Genomic DNA, 15,575 nt, shown 5'->3' on the forward strand with positions numbered 1-15,575 from the left:
TATGAAGAAGCTTGGATGAATGAGAAGGATGAATCTTAAAGGGGGCTCCAAAGAGATTGAATCCTTCAATGGTTAACAATGGATCTCCTTGATGGATGAATGATTGAACACTTGAACACTTGAATGCTTGAATTCACTTGCTTGCACTTGAGAGCTTGAGAGATTGCTTGGTGAGAATGAGATATGAAAATGAGAGAGGAAGGCCTTTTTTTACAGTGAAGTAGGGAACAATCTTCTAGAGGGGCCACCTTGGAGAATTAAATCCCAATTAGGTCCTAAACTTTAGAAATATACTTGATTAAATGCAATTTATGGATTTGCCATTCTGAAACCCAAAATGGCCGACCCAGAGGCAAGAAAACAAATATCTCTGAAACCTGACACCTGGAAATCATGGGAATTTGAAATTTGAACTGGGGGTCAGGGACGAGGTTGACTCTTCCCTAGGTCAGGGTTGAGGTTGACCCTGACCTAGGTTAGGGTTGAGGTTGACTTTGACCCTCAAGGTTAACTTTGACCTTGAGGTCAAAAACCTCAAGGTCAAAAACCTCAAGACCCTAGCCTAGATTGCTAGGAAATGCAAATATGAAGTGGAAAATAGGTGCAGAGGGAAGAAAAATAGGGGGAAAATCCAGATACATGCAAAGACCTAATCAAGGTGCTTAACATGACCCCATACCACTTACTTAGATGGATAAACACTCTTCTCATGGAAGTGCTTCCATTTTAAGAGGGTACAAAGACTAACTAAGGTGGCTCATTTCCTTCCAGTAGATCTGAGTATAAGTTTTCTCTCAGGTCATTGCAAACTTAGTGACAACATCAAAATCTAAATGAAGGATTTTGAATGCAACTAGATGTAAATGCAGTATTAATCTAATTAGATGCAAATACAAGATTAATCCAATTAATCTAAGAGTTTATCCAATTAATTAAAAAGGAGGAGTTCCTATCTTATATTTATTATTATTGTTATTGTAATAATGAAACTATGATGCAAAATAATGAAATAACTAAGCAATAATAATCAACTATTAAATATGCAATAAACTATGAACTCAAAATAACAACATAAGAATGGCTCATGCTCACTTCGTGGTCTGCTAGGATTTATTTTATTTACCTTGCGTCCATTTTCTACAGTCTTATCCTTTGCACATACTGTAGTTATTACGAGAAATAGCCTAGTATATATGGCTCCAACTACTTCCTACCAAGCAGTTGATGCTGATGCTGGTGCTGGTGTGGTTTCGGATAGCAATGGCATCGCCAAGAAAACGTCCCCGCAAATTTGTGCCCAAAGTGATTCATGAGGTATGGCCCAGCCTGATATTGTTTTACCCATTAATGAATTCAATGATGCTGGCACTTGGCTTGAAATGCATACCCTGATTGGCTATTTCCTGGGTCACAACCATCCTCAATATGTTCTCTGGGACTGGGTTGCGACGAACAGGATTCCTCATGGAATCTGCTTGGATGGCATTCAGAGCCTCACCGAAGGCTTTTTATTTTTTTTCTTTTCTAACCCCTCCCATGTGGATGCTATTTTTGCCAAAGGTCCCTAGAACCTCAGGGCCTCACTGTTAATCTTCCAACGCTGGTCTCGCGACTTCTCTGTCTCTGATGACAAGAAGCTTAAAGTCCCAGTGTGGGTCGAGTTCCCTCGTCTTCCCTTACCTTATTTGCTTTTCATGCATGCCATAGCGCAGAAGCTCGGTAGGGTTATATGTGTCTAGCATGACCATTTTCTTAATCTGCGGCCTCAAAAGAGGCTTTGTGTTGAGGTCGACCTTTATAGGGATCTCAAAGAATCCATCAAGATTCAGTTTGGTGATACCACCTTCACCTAGAAGGTGCTTTATCTCAACCTTCCCAACTCTTGTAAATGTTGTCAATCTGCAGAGCATAAGATTAAGGATGACCCTTTGGTAGTGCCTCATACCAAGACTCTTCCCAAGGATTCTGGTTTTCAGCCAGCTGAGGCGGGAAAGAAAGACGATGGAAAAAATGATGAATGGGTTACTGTCGGTCACCGTAACAAGCCCCACAAGTAGCCTATTTTGGCTTTCACTTCCCATTTGCCACCTTTGAATAACACGGTTTCTTTGGAAACCCCTGTTATCGAGGTTTCAAACCCTGTTTCTCAGGGGAAAGAAGTTTCCAACTCCCAAGTTAAATGACTGCCAAGATTGTTTCTTCCAATTCTTTCCGCCGCGCTTGCAGCCCCTTTGGGTGTGCTGAGACTAAGTTTGATGGCATGTAGGAAAAACGGTGTAATATCTCTTTGGATTTTTCTGGGCCTACTTTTTCCCTAGGATATTTATCTAATAGTTTTGATCCCCTTGGGGATGAGGATGGAATGGACGATACTGTTATTTCATGAAGTACATCTCATCGAATGTTCATGGGTTGACAGACCTACATAGAAAATTTTCTATCAGGGATTTGCGTCGACATTTTTGTCATCTGGATGTTTTATGCCTCCAGGAAGTTAAGATTTCAAGTTTCATGCTTGATGCTGTTTGTAAAGTTATTTGGCCCAAAAGCCTTGCTCTTTGTTCTCAGCACGAGGCTAGCTGAGGTGGATTTGTTACTCTCCTTTCTCCTCGTTGGCATTCCTTTCAGGTTAGCCATGGATCTGATCCCATGCAAAGAACTGTTTCGGCCACTTTCATTATTGATAATCATTCTTTTGGCATAGTTAATGTTTATGCTCCCAATGATGCTGTTGAGAGATCTCACCTGTGGCTTTGGCTTGTGAGTTCTCTACCACCTGCTACCTAGATTGTTTATGCGGACTTTAATATGGTGGAGATGGCATCTGACAAGGATGACTTTTTCCCCATTCGATGGATAGCTAGTGAAAGAGAAGCCTAGTACTACATGCAAAATAAATTGGGGATTTTTTTATCCCAATGTGGGTCGCCGCCATTCTGATGGGGTTTGGCACACTTGGTCTAATCACAAGACCTCCTTTGACAGAATTCATAAAAGGCTTGATCACGCTACGATCTCAGCTAAATATTTTTTCTCTTTTTCTGAAAAGAAAGCCTTACCGGTCGTTCCTCTTGTTGATGTGACCTTCTCACACCACTTTCCGGTCCAATTTAATATTATTTGGAAGACAGGTAAGGCTAGACCTCCCACAATGCAATTTTGTTTTAATACTTTTTCCCTTTATCATCCTTCTGTTGTGGCCCACATTCGTTTGGTTTGGAACCTTGAGCCTAGACCCACTCACTTGATAGGATGGATTCAATGGTGGAATGACGCCATCAGGTGTACGACTCATTTTTTGCACATCGATGGAAGACAATTGGCCAACTGTCATCACATAGCCTATGATGTCTGTAAGAAATGATAAGATTGAGCAAGGAACGAGAAACAATCCAAGTAAGTTAAGTGTGAAACAATGTTACCATAAGATAAGCAAAATCCAAGAGCATACACCAAGATGGTTCAACAATGGAGACAAGGATTTATAAGGGGAAAGCAAAGAAAACCCTTTGTGAGTATTATGAATGAAGGCAAATGCCTAGAGAAGAGAGAGAGAGTGTTGGAGCAAAATAGCTCAATACAATAACATCAAAGTGATAAGAGTGAAGAAGAAAGAAGGAGGAGCATCTCTTATATAGAGATGAGAAAGGAGTTGCATTTGTAACTCCAATTTCTATGAATGCCACATTCATAATAGGTGTGTGCAAAGTGTCACAATCCTCTTAAGGAGGATAAACTAAATAAAGAAATAAACAAGAGTTGTCTTTACATGTGGAATAAAAGACAAACAATGACATGTCCTCCACATGTGTACAAGAGGACAAACTACATTTAGGGACCCTTGAAATATCCCAATTAATATATCCAAGGAAAGATTAACCTTTCTAACACCCCCCCTTAATCTTTACTTGGGGAGTTTACATCAACAGGTTGTAAGCCCAAATTTTTACAATGGAACTGAAATCTCTCTTTAGAAAGTGGTTTGGTTAAAATATCAGCCACTTGATTTTCGCCTTTACAATAAAGAAGAGTAATTTGCTTGTCTTCAACTTGTTCTCGAATGAAGTGATGTTGAAGTGAAATATGTTTGGTTCGTGCATGATAAACTGGATTCTTTGCCAAGGCAATAACACTTTGATTGTCACAATGTATAGGGGTAGGTGATTGTTGAGGTAGACCCAAATCATCAAGAAGTCTTCTAATCCATAAAGCTTCCTTAGCTGCATTGGTACAACCTTTGTATTCAGCTTCAGTTGAGCAAAGGGAAATAGAGTGTTCTTTTTTGCTTTTCCAAGAAATTGCACCTGAACCAACAAAGAAACAATAACCACAAGTGGATTTTCCATCATTGGGATCTCCACCTAGATCGGAATCAGTATAGCCATGTAAAATAAATTCAGAATTTGCATCATAAAATAATCCCATATTAATAGTTCCTTTAATGTACCTTAAGATGCGTTGAGCAACTTTTAAATGAGTTTGTTGAGGTTTAGACATAAATCGAGAAACTAAACCAACACTATAAGCAATATCAGGTCTAGTAAGAGTTAAATAATTTAAACTTCTTACCAACTGTCTATACAAAGTTTCATCAACAAAAGGAGTATTCATATCATTCATTAATTTAGTACCTAATTCACATGGAATTGAAACATGGTTAGAGTCATTCATCTTAAATTTTTCTAAAAGATCATAAGCATACTTGCTTTGAGAAAGAAAGATACCCTTAGGAGTTTGGCAAATTTGCATACCTAAGAAGTAATGTAAGATACCTAAATCAGTCATCTGAAATTTCTGTTTAAGTTGAAACTTGATATCAGAAATCAAAGCGTCTGAACTAGAAGTGAGTATTAGATCATCTACATAAACAATAACAATAATAATATCATCGTTAGTATGTTTAATATACAAATTAGGATCATTCTGACTTCTAGCAAAACCTTGAGAAATAAAGAAAGAATTAATTTTAGAATACCATTCTCTAGGTGATTGTTTAAGACCATAAATAGATTTGTTCAATTTGCAAACCAGATTTTCACTCCCTTTCTTAACAAATCTAGGAGGTTGAGCCATATAAATTTCTTCATGTAAATCACCATTTAAGAAAGCACTTTTAACATCCATTTGATGAATGGGCCAATTCATTTTAGATGCTAAAGCAAGAACTAATTTGATAGTAGGCATTTTAGCAACAGGAGCAAAAGTTTCATTATAGTCTAATCCTTCAATTTGTGAAAAACCTCTAGCAACTAGTCTAGCCTTAAATTTACTAATTTCATTATTAGTATTCAATTTTGTTTTGTATAACCATTTACATGAAACTATATTCTTGCCATGAGGTAACTTGACTAAGTCCCAAGTTTGATTAGCTATTAAAGAATCATATTCGTCTTGCATGGCTTTCTGCCAATGAGGTTGAGAGTTAGCTTGATCAAAGGACTTAGGATCGTTAGAATTCATAATTAATCCTTCTATGTTTAATTCCACCAACTCTAGAAATGTAATCATCACCTTCATTGATTAAGTTTTGAGCACATTTAGGTTTACGTTTAGTTGTAATGGAATTATCACTAGAGGAAGAATCATTAGCAATAAAAGCATCATTAGTAGCTACTTGAATATCATGAGTTGTAGGAGCAGAAATAATAGGTGGTACTTGAGTTGAAGGGTTAAGAGGAGGAGTAGGGTTAAGAGAAGGAGGTTGGTCCTCCACCAGCACAATTTTAGTGCCACTGAATTCTCCATCATGTGTAGTAGAACAATCATGGACTCCATTTTCTGCAATACAAACATCTCTAGCAACTTGAACTTTGTTAGTAGTGGAATCATAAACACGATAACCCTTAGTGTTTTCATCATAACCAACAAACATATAAGGAGATGACTTAGCATCTAATTTATGCCTTTTCTGTTTAGGAGTATGAACATAAGCAATAGATCCAAAAATCCGCAAATGTTGTAAATTAGGTTTCCTACCAGACCAAGCCTCTTCTGGAGTAATAAGCTTGAGGGCTTTGGTAGGAGTCCTATTAAGAATATAAGTTGCACAAAACATGGCTTCAGCCCAAAATTTATAATGCAGGTTCTTAGCATGTAACATGCTTCTAGCCATTTCAACAATGGTCCGATGCTTTCTTTCCGCCACACCATTTTGTTGTGGTGTATAAGGGATAGTAAGCTCATGTTTAATTCCACATGATTTCAAATAAGAGTGAAAAGCATTATTCACATATTCCTTTCCATTATCAGTTCTAAGAATTTTAAGTTTAAAACCAGATTGCCTTTCAACATATAACTGAAATTCAATGAATATATCAAGAACTTGATCCTTGCTATGCAAAAAATAGATCCAAGTTCGTCTAGAAAAATCATCAACAAAGGTAAGTGCATACCGAGAACCTTGGATGGAGTTATTCTCCATGGGGCCCAAAAGGTCACTATGGACAAGATGCAACTTATGAGTTGCCCGCCATGATTTTCCACTTGGAAAGGGCTCCCTATGCATCTTACCACTCATACAACCTGTACAGGCAATCTTAGAAGGAATAATGTGAGGCAAGCCATCAACCATATTGTGCTTTTGCATAAAAGTAATATAATTTGAATTTAAATGGCCAAGTCTTTCATGCCATATATTGAAATCAATAGAAGTATGTAATGAATATCGTGAACTAGCAAATTCATGGAATTTAAACAAATTGTCATTATCCATTTTAGCATGAGCAATCACTTTTTGAGTTTGAGGATCTATGACATAACATGTATCTTTGTAGAATTCAACTTTATAGTCCTGACATAACTGTGAAACAGAAAGCAGATTAGTTTTCAAGTCAGGTACATATAATACATCATGCAATTTACCATTAGGAATAGTAACATCATCTAATCCTTCAACTTTACAAGTTTGATTGTTAGCTAACTGAATAGGAATGTTAGCAATATCAGGTTGTAAAGAATCAAAAATTTCTTTATGAGAAGTTACATGTTGTGATGCACCACTGTCAACAATCCATTGTAAAGGTCTACAAAGATTAAAGCTATAAGTAAAAGCATGACGAGAATTAGAACCAGTAGAGTTACCTTTTTTATGATTTGAGTTTTGATTATTGTTACTATTATTCATAGGTTTTTTATCATTTTGCTTTTTAAAACAGTTATTGACAATATGACCATCTTTGCCACAATAAGAACAATGAGGTTTGGAATTGGAATGATTCCTTTGATTATTAGTATTACGATTGTTATTATGATGATTGTTATTATTGTTATATTTCGCATGAAATTTATTGTTGGAATTATTTGAATTAGTATTATATTGTTTATTGTTATTATTATTATTGGAACGAAAATTATTATTTGAATTTCTAGACACAAATGCATGTTCAGTTGATTTGAGGTTACCAAACTGAATTAGCTTAGCTTCTTCCTGTCTTAATAAAGTTTGAAAAATAACATAAGTTAACTGAGAAGTTAAAGTAGGAATAGCAAGCTGTGCATGAATATTAGTTATAAACTGTTGAAACTGTCTAGGAAGACACTTTTTAAGAATAAGATGAATTAAACGAATGTCCTCTAATTGAACACCTAAGGCAATAATTTGACTTTTAAGAGAGTCAAATTTTAACAGGAATTCATCCATACTTTTAAAATCTGCATACCTGAGATCTTCAAGTTGATCCTGCAATTGTATTTTGCGGTATTCATCTCCACTGTCATACTTGGTTTGCAAGATGGACCATGCATCATGAGCTTTAGAACAGTGAGCAATTAACACATATAAATCTGGAATAATGGAAATACAAATTAAAGCTAAAGCTTCTTCATTTTTAGATTTCCAAGTATCTTTCTCGTCTTGGGTAGCCGCTGAACCAGGTTCAAGAGAGGGATCAGTGGCTATTTCGAAGAGGTGTTTAAAACGAAAAATGAATGAGATATGAGTTTTCCAAGAATGATAATTAGAATAACTAAGTTTTATTTCTGGAATTAAGGTTGACATGATTACAAGAATGATGAATTTTTAAAAAAAAAAATTCCTTGATTAGAAAATCAAATTAATTGAAAAAAAACCTCGACTTTTATATATAAAATTAATAATGTATTGTTTTATTTATTTATTTCAAAGAAAACAAAAAAAAAAATTTAATGAAATAAAAAGTTTTTTTTTTTTTTAATAAAAAAATTGAATGTAACAACTCTTTTTTTAAAATAAACTTTTTAAGGTTTCTTTAAAGAAACTTCTAAAGAAATAAATTAAACAAGATTTAAAAAAGCGTCGGTGAAAGGGCGGGCAAACAGAGCGGAGTTTTTAAAAAAAACGCGCGGTCCAATCGGAAGAAGATAAGGGGGGAGCGGAGCGCAGGCGGCGGGTGACGTGTGGCCTGAACGCAGGCCGCGGCGGAGGTGGTTGGTCGGGCCGTGCAGGCGGCGGGTGACGCGTGGCCAAATCGGCGGATGACGGGTGATGATTTTTTTTCACAGGCAGCGGCGAGAGACGCCGGCTGAGCGCAGGTGTTGCGCAAGCTGGGCGCAGATGGTTCGCAGGTGGCGCAGGTGGTGCGCGGGCTGGGCGAAGGTGGCACGCGGCGGTGCAGGTGGCGCGTCCGCCCAACAAAAATTTAAATTAAAAGACTCGCGCTACGTGCGATTAAAACATTTAAATGGTATGCATATGGATAAGAAAGATTTCAAAAAAATATATAAACACCAAATAGATATAGATAATAGTATATAAAAACAATATATTAGAATTTTTTTTTAAAAGAGTAGGAAAATTATATACTTATTGAAAACTTAACCCATGTAAGCTCTAAGAGTATTAATAAATATATACAATATTTATAAAAAAATTGCACAATTTAATATAAATAAGTGCAATTTAATATAAATTGCACAATTGCATCTAATACTTCTTGTTTTGGCGGCACGCCTTCCAAAACAAGAAAAAAAATTGAAATTTTATAAGAAAACCCTTTGGCGGCAAGCCTTCCAAAGAGGGTTAGTGAACAATGATAAAAAAATGATACTCTAAAAACCTGCACACAAAAGATGTTAGAATGAGCAGAAAATTGCAACACAAACTTCTTCTCTCAATGACGTCTCCAAATAAGGTGTGCTCCAATGAATGGCAACCTTCAACACAAAACTTAAAACAAGGATTAGATAGCCAAGCTCTGATACCATGTAAGAAATGATAAGATTGAGCAAGGAACGAGAAACAATCCAAGTAAGTTAAGTGTGAAACAATGTTACCATAAGATAAGCAAAATCCAAGAGCATACATCAAGATGGTTCAACAATGGAGACAAGGATTTATAAGGGGAAAGCAAAGAAAACCCCTTGTGAGTATTATGAATGAAGGCAAATGCCTAGAGAAGAGAGAGAGAGTGTTGGAGCAAAATAGCTCAATACAATAACATCAAAGTGATAAGAGTGAAGAAGAAAGGAGGAGGAGCATCTCTTATATAGAGATGAGAAAGGAGTTGCATTTGTAACTCCCATTTCTATGAATGCCACATTCATAATAGGTGTGTGCAAAGTGTCACAATCCTCTTAAGGAGGATAAACTAAATAAAGAAATAAACAAGAGTTGTCCTTACATGTGGAATAAAGGACAAACAATGACATGTCCTCCACATGCGTACAAGAGGACAAACTACATTTAGGGACCCTTGGAATATCCTAATTAATATATCCAAGGAAAGATTAACCTTTCTAACAATGTCAACACCAAAGCCTTGTGTGTTTCCACCAAAGCCTTAGCCCAGGACCCTTTCAACCAGGATCTGCAATTCAATCTTGCTAAGTTACGTCATCAAAAGCAGGTGGCTGACAACCATGTTGCTAGAGGAGCCTAGATCAAAGCTTGTTTACATTGGGTAAAGGTTGGAGACCAAGTTTCGAAAGAATTTTTTACTGCTCTCCATCCTCGACATACCAGTATGGGCATAACTAGAATCCAAGAAGGGCACGCCCTTCTCACAGAGCTTCTTGATGTTTTGCAAGCCTTTTTTTGTCACTATGAACATGTTTTTTCTACTCAGGGCCGCTCTCCTACCAGTGGGAAAGCTCTTGCGAAATGCATTGTAGTGGTGCCTCAGTGTGTCTCCCCTGCCCAGCATGTCTTCTGTGATCAACTACTTTCCTTACAAGATCTTCATGAAGCTATGTTCACCATGGCTGATGATAAAGGTCCTAGTTGTGATGGCTTCCCTTGTGAGTTTTACAAAGCCCTCTGGGATGCCATTGGTCCTGATCTCCACTAGGTCTACCTGGAAGCTTTTCATACCCAATCTCTTGGGGATGTCATTAACCAGGGGAATATCAAGTTCATTCCCAAGTTTGGGAATTTGGAAGACATTTTTAACTGGTGGCCCATCACCTTGCTCAATGTCTCCAACAAGATCATTGCCAAAGTGCTGGCTCTCAAGATTTGACACATGCTTCCGTAGATTGTCCAGCCTGAGAAAATAGGGTTTATTAAGTCAATATTTATTCTTGACAACATCATTGCTGTTTGGGAAGGTATGGAATGGGCTCATAAATCTATTAGGATTAACAGTCCACAATACAACTAAGAGGGGGGGTGAATCAGTTGTATGATAGAATATTAAACTTTAAACTTGAAGCTTATCAATATCAGATCCAATGAACACAATGAACACCAAGACAGCAACACAATATTTTGGTTATGAGGAAACCCTATTAAAGGTAAAAACCCCGGTGGGAATTAGTACCCACTAATGATGTACTGAGAGTATAGTAATCCTTGTTAGAAGTTATAGCCCTGTTAGGAGCTTGTTACAACATTACAGTACATAGTCCTTGTTAGAGGACAAACCCTGTTAGGAGTCAAGAACAAAGAGGGCTCACTGCCCAAAGAAGGTTAAGTCCACCTTCTGAACTCACTAGTTCAAAACAAGTGTATATGAAGAAATACACAATTTTTGAACTATTTGCCAGCAACTGTCTTTGCTTGATCAGTTCCAATGAAGCCCACCAACAATCCTCTGCTCTACATAGAGCAAACACAAGTTAGCAACCTTCTTATATCACTTCTCTCATCCATATCTTTTCTAAAGAAAAGACCTTACATTTATACCTTATTACATTTTGCCAAGATGAGGTCAGCCCATAAGGCTTTCCTAATTACAAATAATTACTTAAGCCCTTGCTAAGATACACACTATATCTAAAACAAGTTTACAATGATTACATTACAACAATTAAGGACCGGCATCCTTGAATTATGCTTGTTAAACAAAACACACGATTCATTTCCTGAGTCAGCTTCAGAATAAGCCATCACCAAAGCACACATCCCAGATGACATCACCAATCATTCCCTACCTTGCACTGACCAATGAACATCCATCAGTACCTCTTCCATCATCCTTCAAGATCGCATACCTTGAATCCAATCCCTCTGAAATCTATACTAAAAACTTACAGGCTAACTCTGTCAATTCTTACTGTCACAGTCCAGTGACCAGTCTTTACCAAAATAGTTGTATCTTCCTCAATAAGCATCCATTAATGATGTGATCTCAGATATAAGATCACAACATCCATTTAAACTCTCATCTGACTTCGCATCACCTGAAACATCCATACATCTTCCATACACTGTGATTACCAATTTGGTTCCTTCATAGAAGCATATGTTGACATCAGTGAAAAAATACAAATGACAACAGTATGAGTGCCCATTCAGTAACGTAGTAATTAAACATATTAAATGTCTTAATCACCACCCAAGCATTAGCAATATCTGACAATCTACCCCTTTGGCATTGATGTCAACATATGGGAAAATCTTGTCCCAAAGTTGTATCAACCCAAAAGTCCTTCAACTGAACAACCTCCCCAAACAGTGAGGATTTTCTCATAACATCACTCCCCCTTTGACAACAATGGCAAAGGCTGCCAACTGCCTTCACATATAAACTTTCTTCCATGATCACTCTCCCTGAGGAGTAGATCCCTACATCCAGTCTAGAAAATGATGAGGCTCTGAGCACTTCTGGACTGATGCATCTCTGCATCATTTAGTTCTAACTGCCTGAACCCCTAACATACCTCTGAGATATTCAAAGGTATCTTTCGGTAGTGGCTTTGTAAAGATGTCTGCAATCTGCTCTTTTGTACTAATATATTCAAGCTTGATTTCTTTTTCTGCCACCTTGTCTCTTAAGAAGTGATACTTGATAGAAATGTGTTTAGTTTTAGAGTGCATTACCAGATTCTTTGACATGTTTACTTTACTGGTGTTACAACAATGGATAACCACAAGCTCATTAAAAGTTATTCCAATGTCCGTCAGCATTTTTTTCATCCAAACAATTTGAGTGCAATTTATAGCAGCAGTAACATATTCTGATTCAACAGTAGATTGTGCTATACAATCTTGTTTCTTACTTAGCCAAGAAACCGACCTTTTCCCAAGGAAAAATGCACCACCACTTGTACTTTTTCTATCATCAATATTTCCTGCCCAATCAGCATTAGTATAAGCATGAAGTTCAAAGCTATCATTTCTATCATACCATAAACCATAGTCTATGGTCCCTCTAAGATACCTTAGTATCCTTTTCACAGTAGCTAGATGAGTCTCTTTGGGTTCTGTCTGATATCTAGCAACAATTCCAACAGCATTAGCAATATCTGGTCTGGTGTGAGTCAGATATTGTAGCCCTCCAACCATTGATCTATACAAAGTCTGAAAAATACATTTTGATTCATTATCAATTGTTAGCTTGTTTCCAGTCACCATAGGTGTTCCTACCAGTTTACAATCTTCCATACCAAATTTCTTAAGTAATTATTTGAGATACCTGGTCTAGGAAATGAAAATACCATTCTCATTTTGAGTTATTTACAGTCCAAGGAAGAATTTCATTTCACCTATCATGGACATTTCAAATTCACTTTCCATTTCTTTTGCAAATTTCTTACATAGATCATCATTACCTCCATAGATAATGTCATCGACAAATACTTCTACTATTAGAATTTCATCTTTAGTAGTTCTCAAAATACAAATTACTATCTGCATTACCTTTTCTGAATCCGAGTCCAAGTAGATACTTGTCCAACCTTGCATACGAAGCCCTAGGAGCTTGCTTCAACCCATGCAAGGCTTTCTTCAATTTGCACACCATGTCTTTGTCTTCGTATAGATGAAATCCATCTGGTTGTTCTATGTATACTTCTTCTTCAAGATCTCCATTCAGAAATGTAGATTTAACATCCATCTGATACACTTTGAAGTTTTTGTGTGCAGCATAAGATAGGAATAATCTTACTGCCTCTATTCTAGCAACAGGAGAAAATGTTTCTTCAAAGTCTATGCCTTCTTGCTGTGAGTATCCTTTACACACTTGTCTTGCTTTGTTCCTTACAACTATTCCTTCTTCATCCATTTTATTTCTAAAGACCCATTTAGTTCCTATAGCATTTCTTTTTGAGGTCTTGGAACCAATTCCCAAGTATTGTTTTTCTTTATCTGGTTCAATTTTTCTTGCATGGCTTTTATCCAAGATTCATCTTTAAAGGCTTCATCTATATTCTTTGGATCAACTTGAGAAATTAAACAAATTTCCTCTCTAACTTTAGATCTATTTAGTACTCCCTAATTGGTATTGCCAATAATTTGATTTTCAAGATGGTTATTCTTTACATACCTTGGAGTTTTAGGAGTTCCAGTAGTCTTGTTTGTATCATTACAAGCCTCTTTTTCACTTTCTTCCTCAACAAGTTCTTCTTCTTCAGAAATAGTAGAGGTTTCCTTCACTTCTGATATCTAACTGCTGTCATACATTCTTTCTTGTATCGTAAATTTCTCATCTATTCTTACATTGTTACTTTCAACCATCTTCCTTAATCTCAGATTGAAACATTTGTATGCCTTTCTTTTAATAGAGTAACCAAGGAAGATACCTTCATCACTTCTAGCATCAAATTTCTGTATCTCATCATCCCTCTTGATATAACATTTACTACCAAAATTTTTGAAATATTTTACAGTAGGAGTGTGATCAAACCATAGTTCATAGGGAGTCTTACTTGTGTCATCTCTGATCTAAATTGAGTTTTATGTGTACACTGCTATTCCAATAGCCTCTGTCCAATGTACATGAGATATGTTTCCTTCAATCAACATTGTCCTGGTAGCATCAAGTATAGTTCTATTTCTTCACTCTGCTATCCCATTTTGTTGTGGAGTCCTAGGAGCAAATCTTTGTCGTTTTATTCCATGCTCTTCATAGTAGGAATTGAATAAATCTGATGTAAACTCTCCACCTCTGTCTGATCTTAAACACTTTATTTTTAGTCTTGATTCATTCTCTACCTTTTCTTTAAACAACTTGAATTTGTCAAATGTTTCTAATTTCTGTTTCAAATAAGTGACCCACATCATTCTAGAAAAGGCATCAACAAAGAGTATGCAATACCTTTCACCGTAGTATGACTTTGTTCTTGTAGGCCTACATAGATCTGTATGTACCAGATCCAACTTTCCTTTTGATGTAAATGTTTTTCTTTTATGACTATTTTTTGTTTGCTTTCCCATAACACATTCTCTGCATATAGTGTTAGAAGGTTTCACAATCTTTGGCAGATCTTTTATTGCATTAGCCATACTTGCTTTCACAATGTTATCAAAGTTAACATGACAAAATCTTCTATGCCATAACCAACTATCATCTACCTTTGCGATAAAACAACAGGCTCCAAATGTGTTTAGTTCAAATACATTACCTCTAGATCTTGATCCAGTAGCAACCAGTTTTCCTTCCTTGTTTTTGATAAAGCACTTACCATCAACAAAACTTAACTGAAAGTTTTTATCCATCAACTGCCCAACACTCAACAAGTTATGTTTCAGTCCTTCAACAAGTAGTACATTATCTGTATTGGTCTTTCCATCCAGAGTGATGGATCCTACTCCTATGATGGATTTTGGGAGATTATCCCCAAACCTTACAACACCTCCATCATAATTTACTAATTTAACAAATTTATTCTTATCACCAGTCATGTGATGAGAACATCCACTATCAATTATCCATTCAATTTTCTTGTCAACATGAGATACTAAGGCTTTTTCTTCACGAACATGTTCATCTTTAATAGCAACAAATCCAATCTCTTCATTGTCTAAATCATAATCATCATCAGAGATTCCTTCACTAGCATAATAACATTCTTTATCTCTTCTAATCTTTGCATAATCATGTTTGTATTTAGGAACTCTTGTATGACATCTAGATGCAAAATGCCCTACCTTATTGCATGATACAAATTTCAAAGATAATTTGCCTTCAAATTTTCCCTTACCTCTTTTCTCTCTTCTAGCAATTAGTGCAACAAGTTCTTCCATCTTCTTTTCTTATTCCATTAACTTCTCCCATTCCTTAGCATACTCACAAGCTCTTCTCTCAGGTCTTCTTTGCTTGTGCTTGGAAGGGCATATGCTTTCTTGTGTGTGGATGCCCTAAATGCAGATTCAACTTTAGGTGTAGCTTCTCCTGCAGCTTCAAAAGTGGTTAATTTTGCAATCAACATCTCTCTGCTAA

At 36.5% G+C, this 15,575-nt stretch overlaps 1 protein-coding gene across 1 annotated transcript in view; it reads left to right on the plus strand.

The window, feature by feature from the left end:
* The first annotated feature begins 1,116 nt into the window (after positions 1 to 1,116).
* LOC149545099 (uncharacterized) overlaps positions 1,117 to 15,575 on the plus strand; it is a 35,222-nt gene continuing 20,763 nt past the window's right edge. Inside the window, exon 1 of the mRNA XM_089790508.1 lies at positions 1,117 to 1,314. The gene's annotated coding sequence lies outside the window, so the exon portion shown is untranslated. The remainder of the gene's footprint in view (positions 1,315 to 15,575) is intronic.

This window comes from Cupressus sempervirens, chromosome 7 (assembly GCF_028749045.1).
Source record: "Cupressus sempervirens isolate cs-2001-9-10 chromosome 7, ASM2874904v1, whole genome shotgun sequence".
NCBI classification, from domain to species: Eukaryota; Viridiplantae; Streptophyta; class Pinopsida; order Cupressales; family Cupressaceae; genus Cupressus; species Cupressus sempervirens.